Source organism: Canis lupus, chromosome 1 (genome assembly GCF_003254725.2).
Source record: "Canis lupus dingo isolate Sandy chromosome 1, ASM325472v2, whole genome shotgun sequence".
In the NCBI taxonomy this organism is placed as follows: domain Eukaryota; kingdom Metazoa; phylum Chordata; class Mammalia; order Carnivora; family Canidae; genus Canis; species Canis lupus.
In genome coordinates this window covers 82846725-82865136 of record NC_064243.1, presented here as the reverse complement: position 1 = coordinate 82865136, position 18412 = coordinate 82846725, and the positions used below count along the sequence as shown (strand labels likewise).

Below are 18412 nucleotides of genomic sequence, written 5' to 3'. Positions count from 1 at the left end.
TATCCTGAAAATCTATGAATTCGGCCTGAGATTCAAAGAGAGACCAGCTGGAATGCTACAGTGAGAAGAGTTCGCGCATCTATCAAGGTAGGAAGACGGGGAAAAAGAAATAAAGGAACAAAGGCCTCCGAGGGGGAGGGGCCCGCGAGGAGCCGGGCTGAGGCCGGGGCGAGTGTCCCCAGGACAGGAGAGCCCCGTCCCGGAGGAGCAGGAGCTGCACCGACCTTCCCGGGGGAAAGGGGCTCCAGGGAGTTGGAGCAGGACCCAGGAGGGCGGGGATGCCCTCGGGCTCCCGGGGACAGTAACAGCAACTGCGCGCCCAGGAGAGTGCGCCGAGCTCCCTAAGGGCTGCAGCGCGTACGGCGGGACCCGGCGGGACCAGGAGCAGCTGAAGGGGCTCGGGCGGCGGCTCCGCGGAGGGGGCTGCGCGGCCCCGGGAGCAGCTCGGAGGGGCTCGGGCAGAAGAAGAGGCTCCGTGCGGAGGGGGCTGCGCGGTTCCAGGAGCAGCTCGGAGGGGCTCGGGCGGCGGCTCCGCGGAGGGGGTTGCACGGCCCGGGAGCGCGAATCCACCAGCGCAGGCTCCGGAGCACAGGGCGCCGGGACACAGCCCAGGATCCCGCCTCCCCCGGGACAGGCAGAGGCCGGGAGGGCCCAGGACAGCGAGGACGCTCCTGCCCCAGCTGAGCAGATCAGCGGCCCCGCCCCGGAGCCTCCAGGCCCTGCAGACGGAGAGCTCCGGAGTTCCTGCCGGAGCTGAATCCAGGTTCCCAGAGCTGCCCCGCCACTGGGGCTGTTCCTCCTGCGGCCTCACGGGGTAAACAACCCCCACCGAGCCCTGCACCAGGCAGGGGCACAGCAGCTCCCCCAACTGCTAACACCTGAAAATCAGCACAACAGGCCCCTCCCCCAGAACGCCAGCTAGACTGACAACTTCCAGGAGAAGCCAAGGGACTTAAAGTACACAGAATCAGAAGATACTCCCCCGTGGTTCTTTTTTTGTTTGTTTGTTTTTGTTTTTGTTTTTGTTTTTGTTTTGTTTGCTTTTTGATTTGTTTCCTTCCCCCACCCCCTTTTTTTCTCCTTTCTTTTTCTTTCTCTTTTTCTTCTTTTTTTTTTTTTTTTTTCGTTTTTTTTTCTTTTTCTTCCCTTTTTTTTTCTCTTTCTCTTTTCTTTCCTTCTTTCTCTCCTCTCTTTTTCTCTTTTTCCCAATACAACTTGCTTTTGGCCACTCTGCACTGAGCAAAATGACTAGAAGGAAAACCTCACCTCAAAAGAAAGAATCAGAAACAGTCCTCTCTCCCACAGAGTTACAAAATCTGGATTACAATTCAATGTCAGAAAGCCAATTCAGAAGCACTATTATACAGCTACTGGTGGCTCTAGAAAAAAGTATAAAGGACTCAAGAGACTTCATGACTGCAGAATTTAGAGCTAATCAGGCAGAAATTAAAAACCAATTGAATGAGATGCAATCCAAACTAGAAGTCCTAACGACGAGGGTTAACGAGGTGGAAGAACGAGTGAGTGACCTAGAAGACAAGTTGACAGCAAAGAGGGAAACTGAGGAAAAAAGAGACAAACAATGAAAAGACCATGAAGATAGATTAAGGGAAATAAACGACAGCCTGAGGAAGAAAAACCTACGTTTAATTGGGGTTCCCGAGGGCGCCGAAAGGGACAGAGGGCCAGAATATGTATTTGAACAAATTCTAGCTGAAAACTTTCCTAATCTGGGAAGGGAAACAGGCATTCAGATCCAGGAAATAGAGAGATCCCCCCCTAAAATCAATAAAAACCGTTCAACACCTCGACATTTAATTGTGAAGCTTGCAAATTCCAAAGATAAGGAGAAGATCCTTAAAGCAGCAAGAGACAAGAAATCCCTGACTTTTATGGGGAGGAGTATTAGGGTAACAGCAGACCTCTCCACAGAGACCTGGCAGGCCAGAAAGGGCTGGCAGGATATATTCAGGGTCCTAAATGAAAAGAACATGCAACCAAGAATACTTTATCCAGCAAGGCTCTCATTCAAAATGGAAGGAGAGATAAAGAGCTTCCAAGACAGGCAGCAACTAAAAGAATATGTGACCTCCAAACCAGCTCTGCAAGAAATTTTAAGGGGGACTCTTAAAATTCCCCTTTAAGAAGAAGTTCAGTGGAACAGTCCACAAAAACAAAGACTGAATAGATATCATGATGACACTAAACTCATATCTCTCAATATTAACTCTGAATGTGAACGGGCTTAATGACCCCATCAAAAGGCGCAGGGTTTCAGACTGGATAAAAAAGCAGGACCCATCTATTTGCTGTCTACAAGAGACTCATTTTAGACAGAAGGACACCTACAGCCTGAAAATAAAAGGTTGGAGAACCATTTACCATTCGAATGGTCCTCAAAAGAAAGCAGGGGTAGCCATCCTTATATCAGATAAACTAAAATTTACCCCAAAGACTGTAGTGAGAGATGAAGAGGGACACTATATCATACTTCAAGGATCTATTCAACAAGAGGACTTAACAATCCTCAATATATATGCTCCGAATGTGGGAGCTGCCAAATATATAAATCAATTATTAACCAAAGTGAAGAAATACTTAGATAATAATACACTTATACTTGGTGACTTCAATCTAGCTCTTTCTATACTCGATAGGTCTTCTAAGCAAAACATCTCCAAAGAAACGAGAGCTTTAAATGATACACTGGACCAGATGGATTTCACAGATATCTACAGAACTTTACATCCAAACTCAACTGAATACACATTCTTCTCAAGCGCACATGGAACTTTCTCCAGAATAGACCACATATTGGGTCACAAATCGGGTCTGAACCGATACCAAAAGATTGGGATTGTCCCCTGCATATTCTCGGACCATAATGCCTTGAAATTAGAACTAAATCACAACAAGAAGTTTGGAAGGACCTCAAACACATGGAGGTTAAGGACCATCCTGCTAAAAGATAAAAGGGTCAACCAGGAAATTAAGGAAGAATTAAAAAGATTCATGGAAACTAATGAGAATGAAGATACAACCGTTCAAAATCTTTGGGATGCAGCAAAAGCAGTCCTAAGGGGGAAATACATCGCAATACAAGCATCCATTCAAAAACTGGAAAGAACTCAAATACAAAAGCTAACCTTACACATAAAGGAGCTAGAGAAAAAACAGCAAATAGATCCTACACCCAAGAGAAGAAGGGAGCTAATAAAGATTCGAGCAGAACTCAACGAAATCGAGACCAGAAGAACTGTGGAACAGATCAACAGAACCAGGAGTTGGTTCTTTGAAAGAATTAATAAGATAGATAAACCATTAGCCAGCCTTATTAAAAAGAAGAGAGAGAAGACTCAAATTAATAAAATCATGAATGAGAAAGGAGAGATCACTACCAACACCAAGGAAATACAAACGATTTTAAAAACATATTATGAACAGCTATACGCCAATAAATTAGGCAATCTAGAAGAAATGGACGCATTCCTGGAAAGCCACAAACTACCAAAACTGGAACAGGAAGAAATAGAAAACCTGAACAGGCCAATAACCAGGGAGGAAATTGAAGCAGTCATCAAAAACCTCCCAAGACACAAGAGTCCAGGGCCAGATGGCTTCCCAGGAGAATTTTATCAAACGTTTAAAGAAGAAATCATACCTATTCTCCTAAAGCTGTTTGGAAAGATAGAAAGAGATGGAGTACTTCCAAATTCGTTCTATGAAGCCAGCATCACCTTAATTCCAAAGCCAGACAAAGACCCCGCCAAAAAGGAGAATTACAGACCAATATCCCTGATGAACATGGATGCAAAAATTCTCAACAAGATACTGGCCAATAGGATCCAACAGTACATTAAGAAAATTATTCACCATGACCAAGTAGGATTTATCCCCGGGACACAAGGCTGGTTCAACACCCGTAAAACAATCAATGTGATTCATCATATCAGCAAGAGAAAAACCAAGAACCATATGATCCTCTCATTGGATGCAGAGAAAGCATTTGACAAAATACAGCATCCATTCCTGATCAAAACTCTTCAGAGTGTAGGGATAGAGGGAACATTCCTCGACATCTTAAAAGCCATCTATGAAAAGCCCACAGCAAATATCATTCTCAATGGGGAAGCACTGGGAGCCTTTCCCCTAAGATCAGGAACAAGACAGGGATGTCCACTCTCACCACTGCTATTCAACATAGTACTGGAAGTCCTAGCCTCAGCAATCAGACAACAAAAAGACATTAAAGGCATTCAAATTGGCAAAGAAGAAGTCAAACTCTCCCTCTTCGCCGATGACATGATACTCTACATAGAAAACCCAAAAGTCTCCACCCCAAGATTGCTAGAACTCATACAGCAATTCGGTAGCGTGGCAGGATACAAAATCAATGCCCAGAAGTCAGTGGCATTTCTATACACTAACAATGAGACTGAAGAAAGAGAAATTAAGGAGTCAATCCCATTTACAATTGCACCCAAAAGCATAAGATACCTAGGAATAAACCTCACCAAAGATGTAAAGGATCTATACCCTCAAAACTATAGAACACTTCTGAAAGAAATTGAGGAAGACACAAAGAGATGGAAAAATATTCCATGCTCATGGATTGGCAGAATTAATATTGTGAAAATGTCAATGTTACCCAGGGCAATATACACGTTTAATGCAATCCCTATCAAAATACCATGGACTTTCTTCAGAGAGTTAGAACAAATTATTTTAAGATTTGTGTGGAATCAGAAAAGACCCCGAATAGCCAGGGGAATTTTAAAAAAGAAAACCATATCTGGGGGCATCACAATGCCAGATTTCAGGTTGTACTACAAAGCTGTGGTCATCAAGACAGTGTGGTACTGGCACAAAAACAGACGCATAGATCAGTGGAACAGAATAGAGAATCCAGAAGTGGACCCTGAACTTTATGGGCAACTAATATTCGATAAAGGAGGAAAGACTATCCATTGGAAGAAAGACAGTCTCTTCAATAAATGGTGCTGGGAAAATTGGACATCCACATGCAGAAGAATGAAACTAGACCACTCTCTTTCACCATACACAAAGATAAACTCAAAATGGATGAAAGATCTAAATGTGAGACAAGATTCCATCAAAATCCTAGAGAAGAACACAGGCAACACCCTTTTTGAACTCGGCCATAGTAACTTCTTGCAAGATACATCCACGAAGGCAAAAGAAACAAAAGCAAAAATGAACTATTGGGACTTCATCAAGATAAGAAGCTTTTGCACAGCAAAGGATACAGTCAACAAAACTCAAAGACAACCTACAGAATGGGAGAAGATATTTGCAAATGACATATCAGATAAAGGGCTAGTTTCCAAGATCTATAAAGAACTTTTTAAACTCAACACCAAAGAAACAAACAATCCAATCATGAAATGGGCAAAAGACATGAACAGAAATCTCACAGAAGAAGACATAGACATGGCCAACATGCACATGAGAAAATGCTCTGCATCACTTGCCATCAGGGAAATACAAATCAAAACCACAATGAGATACCACCTCACACCAGTGAGAATGGGAAAAATTAACAAGGCAGGAAACAACAAATGTTGGAGAGGATGTGGAGAAAAGGGAACCCTCTTACACTGTTGGTGGGAATGTGAACTGGTGCAGCCACTGTGGAAAACTGTGTGGAGGTTCCTCAAACAGTTAAAAATATACCTGCCCTACGACCCAGCAATTGCACTGTTGGGGATTTACCCCAAAGATACAAATGCAATGAAACGCTGGGACACCTGCACCCCGATGTTTCTAGCAGCAATGGCCACGATAGCCAAACTGTGGAAGGAGCCTCGGTGTCCAACGAAAGATGAATGGATAAAGAAGATGTGGTTTATGTATACAATGGAATATTACTCAGCTATTAGAAATGACAAATACCCACCATTTGCTTCAACGTGGATGGAACTGGAGGGTATTATGCTGAGTGAAGTAAGTCAGTCGGAGAAGGACAAACATTATATGTTCTCATTCATTTGGGGAATATAAATAATAGTGAAAGGGAAAATAAGGGAAGGGAGAAGAAATGTGTGGGAAATATCAGAAAGGGAGACAGAACATAAAGACTGCTAACTCTGGGAAACGAACTAGGGGTGGTAGAAGGGGAGGAGGGCGGGGGGTGGGAGTGAATGGGTGACGGGCACTGGGTGTTATTCTGTATGTTAGTAAATTGAACACCAATAAAAAAAAAATAAAAAAAAATAAAAAAAAATAAAAAAAAATAAAAATTCAGATTCTGATAAGGCCCAGGAATTTGAAATTTTGGGGATGAGTTATAACTTCCAGAGAGTAAAATCGCTCCCTTGAGGTGTGCAGTGTGATGAATTTTGGTAATTGTACACAGACACATAACCTCTACTACAATCACAGCATACAACTGTTGTTAACCTACCAAGTTTCTCTGTACCCCTTTGCAATCCATCTCCTTTTCCTGCCCTTACCTGTACCTGCCGACCCCCACTCCCCCAAACCAGCAGGCTGCTTTCTTTCCTGCAATATTGCCTTTTCTGGAATTCCATAAAAATGCGATTATGCTTCATGCAGCCTTTTGTGTTTAACTTTTCTCCTTTAATGCAATGTTTTTGAGATAGCAATTTAAATAGTAATTCTAGATGATTCTGTATAGGGCATTCATGGCCATACTTTGAGAAGCACTCATCTGGTACAAACTTCTTGTTTCATAGGTGAGAAAACAGAGGTGTAAATGTCAGTGGCTTGTCTGAAGTGAAATATTCCTGAGAAATCATTAGAACGTATGTCCTTGGAGAGCCTTCCTTGAATCATTTACTTTTCCTCTACCTTCCTAGGATGAGAGATTGCATCCCTGAAAAAGCATGTTAACGATCACATCCTAAAAGTAGTCTCCTTATTTGGATTCACTTGACCAATGATACGAGGTCCAATGCATGATGCCAGGTGTTTCCTGAGATCCAACGAATGAATCTCCTTTCAATTTTCTCCTAGCTTATAGAAAATTGTTTACAAGTTTTTGCTTGAATTAAGATATATTTCCTGGAAGACAGATTATGATTTAGTAACAAAATAACTCTTCAACATTGTTGAGAATAGTACAACTGCTTTTGTACATAGTGAAATGCAATGGACAAGATTCCTAACTTCTCATAGTTGAGAATTCTTGGTTTTTAACTGGACCTCAAGTATCCTCAAGGTCCTTTAAAAGAACTATCTGACTAAATAATCTGACTAACTAGACTTATTTTTTCTCTGCCTAGTCCCATGCTTCTAGGTTGGAAACCTGTTGTTTTGATGGTGAGGGCTAGTTTTCTGGTTCCCAGGTGCCTTTGAGGATATAATGAAATCCATGGAGCCTCCTGGGGGAAGGAGATGGAGGGACATGCAGGCAGGTGATATGGCAGCTAAGTGGAAGATCCAAGACCAGGCAAACCACAGTCAGGGAGCAAGCTGGAAAGGTCCTTGCAGGATTGGGTATAGCTCCAGGGGATGCTCTAAGAGTGTCAAAGCTCTGTAAGGGTGTCCCTGCTGATTGAGTTCTTTGACCTTGGGGATTCCAGATCTACCCCACCAGAACTATGCACAGGCCTAATTTTACAGAATAGGAAACCAAATATCAGGGAAGACAAAAATTTGCTTATAGCCAGTACCTAGCATAGTCACATATGCAGAACCTAGCTTAGCCCCCTTGGGCTGGTATCTAGCTCAATACTATAACCCAGTTGTACTCTCTCATCTGTCCTATGTTCCACTGTTTTCTTTTTTCTTTTCTTTTCTTTTTTTTTAGATTTTATTTATTTATTAATGAGAGACACACAGAGAGAAGCAGAGACATAGGCAGAGGGAGAAGCAGGCTCCTTGTGTGGAACCCGATGTGGGACTCAATCCCAGGACCCCGGGATCATGACCTGAGCCCAAGGCAGATGCTCAACCACTGAGCCACCCAGGCACCCTACTGTTTTCTCTAGAACTGAATGTAGGAGAGTGATGTTGGGTAGCACATCAGCTAATGACTGTTTGTAGGCAGAAGAAAAGACTTCAAAGCCCTTATCATTTGATCATTTATCCACAGGATGATTTTAAAGGGCCAGTGATAGTTTATGAGGCTATTTCCATTTTTTGTTGCTTCTCTAAAAATTGGAAGTGCAACCAGTGCCATAAAAATAAAATGAGTTAATCTTCCTTCCAAAGCGGTAAAAGAAAGAGGAAGCAACCAGAATATATCCTTTCAAGTAAGTAGACAATTCTAAAGAAAATACTCTTGATTTTCATTTATGACTTTCCTCTGCTAGTCTTCAGTACTCTAGACTGGGCATTTATAATTTATTGATCCTGGACCAGAGTGCTCAGTCTTTGTCTTGCCGAGACCTGTGATCTCCTATCACACCCCCAGGTTGGAGGCAAGATGGATGATCTTGTAATGACTTGCTCCAGTAAAAATCTTCCGTAATCTCCTGGGAGCTAAAAATGTGACTGCTGAGAAAATAAACAAACTGAAGGTGTGAATTATTTTTGATTAGATAACACATTCACATATAAATCTGTACATTGCAATTAAAATGAAAAACTTGGAAGAATTTCTACACAAGACACAACACATACTAAATGTATTTTTGAAGTCCTCAGAATGATCAAGTTCATTTATGGCTCTTAGTCTCTTTCCGCTGAATCTCTCAGTGAGTAGCTGTGACTATGTTCTTCCCTCTACTTTGAATTCCTTTCCTTCTCTTTTTGCTTGTAAACTCTAAATGAGTTTTCAAAATTTAATTTCTGTATCAACCACTATGACTTCCTGAGTATGGTGTATATGACTTCATTAAAACACATAACTTGTTGTGTTATCACATTGGTTTTCCTTGTTAGACTGTGGGACTATTTTGCTCATCTTTGTGATCTTAGAACCTAGGTCAGTGCCCCACAAGCTATTGATACTCAGTACTGCTAGACCATAGAATGGATGAATGCTACCTCCAATTCTTTCTTGTCACTGGGTCTACCAAAATCACTTTCCTATATTCACTGATAGCTTTGGCATATTGCATCGTTTCTTCATTTCATTTCTTCTTCTCTTATTATCCTGAGAGGCTACCATGGGGTTGATACATCCAACATCCTTGACATGAAGTCAAATGGAATTTTCATTCTAATTCTACTTGATGAATTAATTCCCATGACTCTTGAGTGGAATCAAAATGAATGGTTCTTCATTTTTCCAAAATATCTCCCTTCCAAAGCAGCAAATTCCAATATGCTATTCTATGATCTCAATTTCATATCTTTCCATGTGTATTCTTTCATTCCCACTTACACTAGATTCCAAATATGTTAGGAATTCCAGTCCCCTTCTCTAACCTTTTTGGCCTATCTTCACCATGTCCAAATTTATGATTGGTCACTTCAATCCATTACTCACCCACAACCTCACCTCTTTTTACCTTCTAATCTTATCCCAGAAATCTTCAGTCTAAACTTTACAATGTAATTATATTCCTCTTATATTGGGGTCATTGAACATTGTTGGAGAAAATAATGTAACCTGGCAAAATTATTGCCTGTATAAGTGTTGGCATCCAATGTGCCTTCAGAGCTACTAAAAATTCTTGTTCTTGAGGAACTATAGACTTTTAAAGTCTTAGCATGATGTTAACTTGCTGTTTCAGACACCTTTTACACCTAATGCCAGAACTTCTTGGCCTTACCTTTCTTGTGGGCCATGAACTGTTAGTTTTGCCCCAGACACCACGCAAAGATCTGCTTTGTATGGACTTAGAGAGTAATGCAGGTATGCCATCTTCACACGGGCACAGTAACTCATGTCCTGCCCCAGGGCTTCTCTGGAGACCTGCTAGGCATCCAGATATTCATGAACGTAGTGCAGTGGGGGTTAACACTCTCTGGAGCAAAACTCTGACCAATGGAGATAGGAGCTACTGAAAAAATTCTTATCTCTTTATTCTCGTTCCTTCCCTGGACTGTCCTGCAATATTTCACAATATTTCACATTTCATATTTCCGAAGATGGACCTCTGGTGTCACTTAATCAGTTGCACTTGGTACCAAGCAACAACCATCTCAGTAATATACCTTCTCATACTTGTTCGTACTCCATTCCTGTCTCCCTTCCCTTCCCCCTCCATCCCACTTCCTTGGAATTGTGCTGCCACCACTCCCAGCCAAATGTTAGAAAAGATGCTATTGCCCTGGGATCAGTGTGCTAGGTAAACTGGCTAGAATACTTTCTATGCCCATATCACTTTCACTCTCAAAAGAAAACTTTCTTTGTATTTCATAGAGAGAATAGGGGATACTAGGGGTGAAATTTTTCAACTTTCTTTACACATGCAAACTTAATGATCTGTTTCCATGTCTATCTCCAGTCTCAGAGAAAAGATATCATTTCTCCAACAGAAATCTAATTTCTTTCACTGTGCTTTGGAGCCTAGCCTAGAATCTCCTCCTTTCTTTAATTTTACCATCTCTTTTTCTAGAGATCCTTCTCTGTATGTTCTATCCTTACCCATTTACATGAAACCATCCAAGCAAAGGCCACCAAACATTTCATCATTACCTACTCTCATCGACAGCTTTTAATACTAATTTCCCTCAGGTTCTTTTTATTTATTTTATTTAAATCTTATTTTTAAGTTTTTATTTTATTTCCAGTTAGTTAACATACAGCGTAATATTAGTTTCAGGTATATAATATAGGGATTTAATATTTCCAAATATCACTGGTGCTCATCATAAGTGTACTCCTTAATCCCCATCACCTATTTCACCCACCCCTCCCCAACCTACCTCCCCTCTGGTAACCTAAGTTTATTCTCTACAGTTATGGTCTGTTTTGTGGTTTGTCTCTCTCTCTCTTTTTAACCTTGGCTCATTTGTTTTGTTTCTTAAATTCCACATGAGTGAAATCATATGGTGTCTGTTTTCCTCTTACCAACTTATTTCATTGGCATAATACTTTCTAGCTCCATCCATGTCATTGCAAATTGGCAAGATTTTATTCTTTTTATGGCTGAATAATATTCCATATAATGGAAAATTCCAATATAATGAGATATTATTCAGATATGTATATATATGTATATATTATATATATGAAATATATAATGGAATATTAGTCATATATGTGTATATAATATATATATACACATCTCATGTCTTCTTTGTGTCTATACACACACACACACACACACACACACACACACCTCATATCTTCATTCATTCTTTAATTGATGGACATGAGCTGTTTCTTTATTCTGGCTATTCTAAATAATGCTGCTATAAATATAGAGGTGCATGTATACCTTTAAATTAGGGTTTTTGTATTCTTTGGATAAATACCTAGTAGTGAGATTGCTAAATCTAGGGTAGTTCTATTTTTAACTTTCTGAGGAACCTCCATACTGTTTTCCAGAGTGGCTGCATCAGTTTGTATTCCCACCAACAGTGCATGAGTATTCCTTTTTCTCCACCTCCTTGCCAACATTTGTTGCTTCTTGTGTTGTTGATTTTAGCCATTCCAATGAATGTGAGGTGATATTGCACTATAGTCTTGATTTGAATTTCCCTGATGATTGAATGATGTTGAGTGTCTTTTTGTGTGTCCATTGGCCATCTATATGTGTTCTCTGGAGAAATGGCTGTTCATGTCTTCTACGCATTTTTAATTGAATTATTTGGGGTTTTTTGGAGTGTTAAGTTGTATAAGTTCTTTTTTTTTATCTTGCATACATCCCTTTATTGCATATGTCACTTATAAATACCTTCTCCCATTCTATAGATTGCCTTTCAGCTTTGTTTCCTTTGCTGTGCAGCTTTTTATTTTGATATAGTCCCAATCATTTTTTTTTTTTTGGTTTGTTTCCTTTGCCTCAGGGGACCTATCTAGAAAAAAATTTGAGACACTCTTTTATTCCTTAAACTCTTTCCACCTTTAATTCCAAGACACTACTTTCCTAAATCCCAAACCTGATCTCTGGCTGTTCTTTCTCAGATACCTTTTCTGGCATTTTTTTCTCTGACCACGTTTAAAGCAGATTTGTGAAAGATTGCATCACCCTCTCCATCCTCCCCCATCTTCCATTGTCCTTCACTCTATAGACTTTTCCTATGAAATCACATCCATTGTTGTGGTTCTTACTAATACCAATATTTTGATGATTCTCAGTTCTCTTCTAACTCAAATGTGTGTTGAATACCAGGTCCACATTTCTAACATCATGATCAATGTCTGTCTTCATCTGTCAAATCAACTCAACATGGCAAAATTCTCACATATGTATTGTGTTCTTTCTACACACAGTGCTATTCTCTGCAAGATCCGCATGTCAGAATCCTTTTCACCCTTTGAAACCTACTTTATTTTTTATTTTTTTAAAGATTTTATTATTATTTATTTATTCATGAGGGACACACAGAGAGAGAGGCAGAGACACAGACAGAGGGAGAAGCAGGCTCCATTCAGGGATCCCAATGTGGGACTCGATCCTGAGACTCAGTCCTGGGACTCCAGGATCATGCCCTGGGCTGAAGGCAGGTGCTAAGCTGCTGAACCACCCAGGGAACCCCCCTAAAACCTACTTTAATGTTATCTTCAAACTTTGCCCAATTTCTTCAGGTACAGATGAGCACCCTGTCTTTTGCCTTCACTCTGGTGAATTTCTTCCAACAAACATTTATTGATAATTTATGTCAAGCCCCAGAGGAAGAGAAATTAAAGAAGCTTACACACTAGCAGAGAAGTACAAGCTCCTCTAGGAAAGGAGACACACAAGAGCATCTGGTAAGGCCATGGTTTTCACAGTGTGATTTGTGGACTCCTAGAGGTCCCTGATACTCTTTCAGGGGGTCCACAGGAGAAAAACTACTTTTATAATAATGTCAAGACATTGTTTGCTTATCTACTATATTGATATTTGTACTAATGATGGAAAGCAATCATGGATAAGTTTCATGGTGCCTGACAATGAACCAAGGGCACAGCACTAAACTAGTAGTTGTTGGATTCTTCTTTTCCATCCTCTCACAGTAAAAGAAAATGCCAATTTCATCTGAGGAAGTCCTTTTTGAATCAGAAAAAATTATTAATTTTAAATCTCAATCCTTGAGTATAAGTATTTTGAACAGCCTGTGTGAGAAAATGAGAAGTACACACAAGGTACTTCTACTGCATACTGAAATATGGCAGTTATCTTGAGGGAAAGCACTTGTGCAATATTTGAGTTGTAAGCTGGAGTGGCCACTTTCTGTGAAATGCCAATTTACCTGAATGCCTGGCTGATGAGCAAACTGTGGTTATTTCAACTTATGTAGATCTTTGGGAAATTTTTTTTTTTTTTAATGAGTGAGTGAGCTTGTCTCTAATGGAAAACAATGGACTGTATTTCTTACTAATGATAAAATTCAAGCTTGCAAGTGAAAATTAGGATTTTGGAAAACATATTAACCTTTAAGTTCGACAGATTCTTAATATTTCAGGATTTTTTTTAGATTGGTGGTGATATTAACAATGTGATTTTTAAAAATATTATATGAGATAGGTCAATATTTGGAAGATATGAATAACTCAGTAAACCAGTGTTTTCCCAATGACCAATGCATGATGTTAGAAAATCATTCATGGGTAAAGATCCTTTCAGAATGAAAAATAGACAAGTAATTTTTTTAATTTCATAGAGTAGAAAAGTTCATTGAAATGGTTTTAGATTCCACATTGCAACTAACCTTTAAAAAATGACAACTTGGCAAGTTTTGATAGAGTATTAACAAGAATACCCACAATTATCTGAAAAAGGTATTAAAATACTCCTCCCTCTTCCAACTACATATCCATGTGAGGCCAGATTTTCTTCATACTTTAAGTAAAACAACATATCTATGGCAGATTGAATGCAGAAGCAGATTTGGGAAACCAGCTGCCTTCTATTGTGCCAGACATTAAAAAGATTTGCAAAAGCATAAAACAACTCTACTTTTCTCACTAATTTTTTTTTAGAAATATACTTTGTTAAGAAATAATTTTCAAAAAAATTAAGTAAAATCATGACTTTCATACATATGTGGAAATGAACAGAGGTTAAGGATCTTTTTCCACTTGTTAATTGACAAAGGAGCCAGACAGATATGACAAAGAGTGAGTAAATAAATAAATGAATGAATAAATAAATAAATAAATAAATAAAACTTTAACTCAAATTTATATGGAGCAAAGGTGTATTGAAATGAATTATAACTGGAGGCAAAAGAGGTTTTTCCAATCTAATCCTTATCAGGTCAGAATTTGCATGTCTACATTTATAATTTACAGAGTTACTAAATAGCTTAAAGAAAATGTTTAGAGTTTGATAACCCAGAAGCGTATCCTATAGACAATGCACAGGTTCACACTGAAATAAATTTTTCTTAATAAATTAATTTTTGTTAAAAAATGTTAGTTGTATTAAGAAATGGGCTTATTATTGTTATTTTAAAATGACATAATAAACCAATATTTAACAATTTTTCATTTTATATTTCTAATATGGCAAATGTACATAGATTTAACCCATACAAAGAAAAACTCTGGGGGACCTTAATACTTTTTAAGAGTATAAAGAGGTCCTTTGACCAAAAAATTTGAGAACCAATGAGGAAAGGACTTGAGAAATTAAAATTAGTTAACCCCCATGTCTGTATTAGGAATTAAAGGTCAACCATATCTGGTTTAACTTCTTCCAGGGAAAACTGGGCATGTTCTCTTCTCCTTACCCCCTTCCCAGTACCTGGATGCTGCTACAAGTAGGTCATTTGGGGCCACTTAAGGCTAATCAAACCCATCATGCTTTGCACCTCTACAAAGGCTATTGGCAAAGCATATGTTACTCTGGTCATCTTTCGATCCAACTTTCCCTAATCCCTTCTATCCTAATCCTTTGCAAGGTCCCCCAGATTCATAAATGGATTTTCCTCTTTTCTTGACCTCATCATGAAATATTTTTTCATGTGTGGTCTATGCTGAAAACTGACCTCCCCTGAAAGTTCTGCTTCCCTGCAAGCTTTATGGAGGGGTAGCTGATCTTTCTTCACATATCTTAGAGTTAGGAGCAGTGTGGGCATTCTCCTACTCCCCACTATTTCACAGAGACCAGCAATCCACCCTTTTATGCACCGAACAGGTTTGTTTGAAGCTAATACCATCCACCTTCTCTCATTGCTATCAACCCGCTACCCCTCATTTGTTCAAAGTTAGTGAAGACTTATGCATGCATCAACAGTCTTCTGATCTAATTTGGTAGCATTTTAGATGAAAAATCCTTCCTGTTTTGTGAACTTTTCAAGCTTAAAGGCCTCCACCCTATTTCCATGATCATATCCTAAAACTTGTCATCACCAGAAATGACATCCCTCTCACCAAATCTCACACTTTCCAGTCAGTTCCCTCAGTCTCTTATTCTCCCTGCACCTGTTCCTCAGTTTCTTTGCCATCTCTTCTCCTTGTTCCTTTATTTGTCTTTCTTACATCATTTTCGGTCTCATTATGACCACGGCGAAAATTTCTTCAGTCACTCTTTTGCCAAAGTCTTCGATTCTCAGTGTCCTCCTTTCATTTCATGAATACCCAGGAGACTCATAATTTTACAGATTTCCAACAAGGTGCCTTTTCCATGCCCACTCACAGAGTTCTAAGTGCTACACATGAAGGTTGGTGCCACTGCAATTTCCTGTTCTCTAATTTCATGCAGTCTCCAAGACCTGTATCTGTACTGACCTCCAAGTATCTGTATCTCAGATACATTTTCTGAGTCAATGCTCTCCAACTTCTTGCATGCCTCTCTAGCCTTCTCCACCACTACCTTTTCCTCCTGTGCATCAGGAATGTCTTTATATCCTTCCTCCATACATGCACAGTGAAAGGATACCATCATGTGAGAACTCTCCATTTCCTGCCACTCCTACCCACAGTTGCATCCATATGTATCTCTGCTTCCTCTTCTTTGGCCATAGTGGAAGAGTTGGAAGGTGTTCTTTCTGAGGTCAATCTCTGCCTGCTGGTTGGGGCAGACAGGAGCTGTGCTTAGGGTAGAAGGATGTTAGCCAAATTGCCATGATCCCAGGTAGAAAAACTCAGGAAATAAAGGCCCTAATCTCATTTATTTTCTGTCCTTTTCTCTCACTGGTGCCTTCCATTGACTGAGCACAGTTGGAAGCCAGAGGGCAAAGGAGCCCATCCATGCCATCTGTACACTGTCGATCTCCCAGGATACAGAGCAGAGGAGAGAAGATGGAAAGTAGATCTAGAAGGTCAAAAGAAAATATCCAGCACATCTTCCTTTCTCGGGTCTGGGAACTGAGAAAGACCTTCTAGCATTTGGCATTTCAGGGGAATGTGATCCTCGGGGCACACCCGGAGTTCCAACCAGTTAGTGTGTAGGGGGCAGGAGAGCAGAGAGGATTGAACTGGGACCCTTGTTCCACATTCTTCTGTACATAGGTTCTCTGGCTGGGAAAGAGTTTGACATTCCATCAACATTACCCCTAAAATGGAAGATGGCACCATCATACCGTTTCCTTTGTCTGCCTGCCCAGAGCCCCTGTGATGGACATTCTGTGGGTGTGTCCCTCCTCCCTTTTCCTTAATCCATCCCGGGATATGGAGATGCTTGCACTGCCCCTGGTGAAGGAGTACCCCCAGAGGATTTCACAAGGTTCAAGCAGCAGTTCAGTAAAAAAAATACTTACCTAAGGGGTTCTTTTTGAGGCTACTTGCTCCAATCACCTACAGTGGACAGCTGGACTAAATGCATAATGGATGAGTTTGGAGAGAGGTAAGATAATGAAATTTGCTGCTTCTTTCTATTATAGCTAACTTAACTCCTCTAGCTCTTTCTTGCTCCCGATCACACTGAAACAGCCCTAACTATTGCAGCAAGAGATTGCCTTTGACGTTAAGTGTATATGCTTCGATTAGTCATACAAATTAATCTGTATTCAGTCACTGTGCATAAGAAATGAAACCAGAAGGACTTCCAAGGTCTGTGCCTTGCCACAAAAAAATACGTCCAAGCTATGTTAATGTCATACTTAACATACTGTGATAAGATGGAGAAGATGAGTATCTACCTTTTTGATTTAGATTTGAGGTTGGATTGGATAGCTCTGTGCCACAGCCTGCCAGGTCTAGATTGCAAGCAAAGCCCCTTCTCTGAGATCAGAGCTGATAATAGAAAAGGAAGTCACCCAGTGAAAATGAGCTGAGCCACTTACAAAAGACTTCCTCAGTGCTCCTGTTTATATAGGCAAATTACTCACCCAGGTGGCTCCTAGGCCACTGCACTCCCTCCCTGGCTTCCGCCTGTTCTTTTTGGGATTTATCACAACTAGAAATTTATTAAAAATGTACCCTCTGCTCTTCAGAGAACAAATATGAAAATCTGGTTTCTGAAGATATCAGAACCATTTATTTTTGAAGTTGGCAGCACCGGCTGTGAACATTGCTCCAAGATGGATCTCTTCTGTGGAAGGAGGAGTTATATATTTTTCAGGACAAGCTTTTCTCCTTTCATCCACAAGAAACAATAAAATATTAAATATGGTATGAAAAAATTAAAACATTTTGAAAGGGAAAGAGCAAGCAGATCCTACACCCTGACTGGCAACCACTGCAGAGAGCCTGTCTGATAATAGAGAAGAGAAAGTGGTCTGGGACCTGGGCTCTGTGATCACTGCATCTGCTCCCAGCTCCCCTACAGAGCTGGCTGCCCCTGAGCTAGGGGACTCCCCTCGCTGAAAAGGGGATGGAAGGGAGCCGATGGGGCATCTTTGAGGCAACTGTCCATGTCTGGCCATGACCCTCTTAAAGAGAACTAGTTGAAATGTGAAAAAGTCAGCCAGCTAGCTAGTTAGCTATTTGTTTTTCACCAGTGGGAACAGATGGCTTGGTACTACAAAGACCTGGGTATGAATGGCAGCTCAAGCACTCTCCCACTATGTGAACTTGGAAAAATTACTCCTCTCCTCTGAGATCCATTTTCTCATCAGGAAAATGAAGATAATAATAACCACTATCTACCTGAAGGAATTGACTGCAATCATGAATATAAAGTGCCTGGCCTACCATCATCCCAGGAGCAAACACTTATATATACTTTTCCTGCACCAGGTTTTCTCCCAAGCACTTTATGTATTAACTTGTCTAATCCTAAAGTGACCATACAATATAGGTACTATTTTTATCACCCCTTGACAGATAAAGAAACCCAGGCACAGCAAAGACACACACCTGCTTGTAAGACAGAGTCAAGATTCAAACCCAGGCAGTCTGGTCCTGGCCCTCAATTTCTAGACTGGTCTTCTTCGCTTTGGAAGAGTCTTACATGGTTAATTGTTCATTTTCCCTGAAATGTAGTAACAGTGGGTTTGT

General features: G+C 40.3%; 1 long non-coding RNA gene across 2 annotated transcripts in view; it reads left to right on the top strand.

Moving 5' to 3' along the window:
* Positions 1-18412, top strand: part of LOC112644700 (uncharacterized) — a 295980-nt gene that overhangs the window by 205251 nt on the left and 72317 nt on the right. For both annotated transcript variants that reach the window (XR_007401034.1, XR_003126656.3), the window contains one exon: positions 12632-12796. This is a non-coding gene — a long non-coding RNA (uncharacterized LOC112644700). The remainder of the gene's footprint in view (positions 1-12631; positions 12797-18412) is intronic.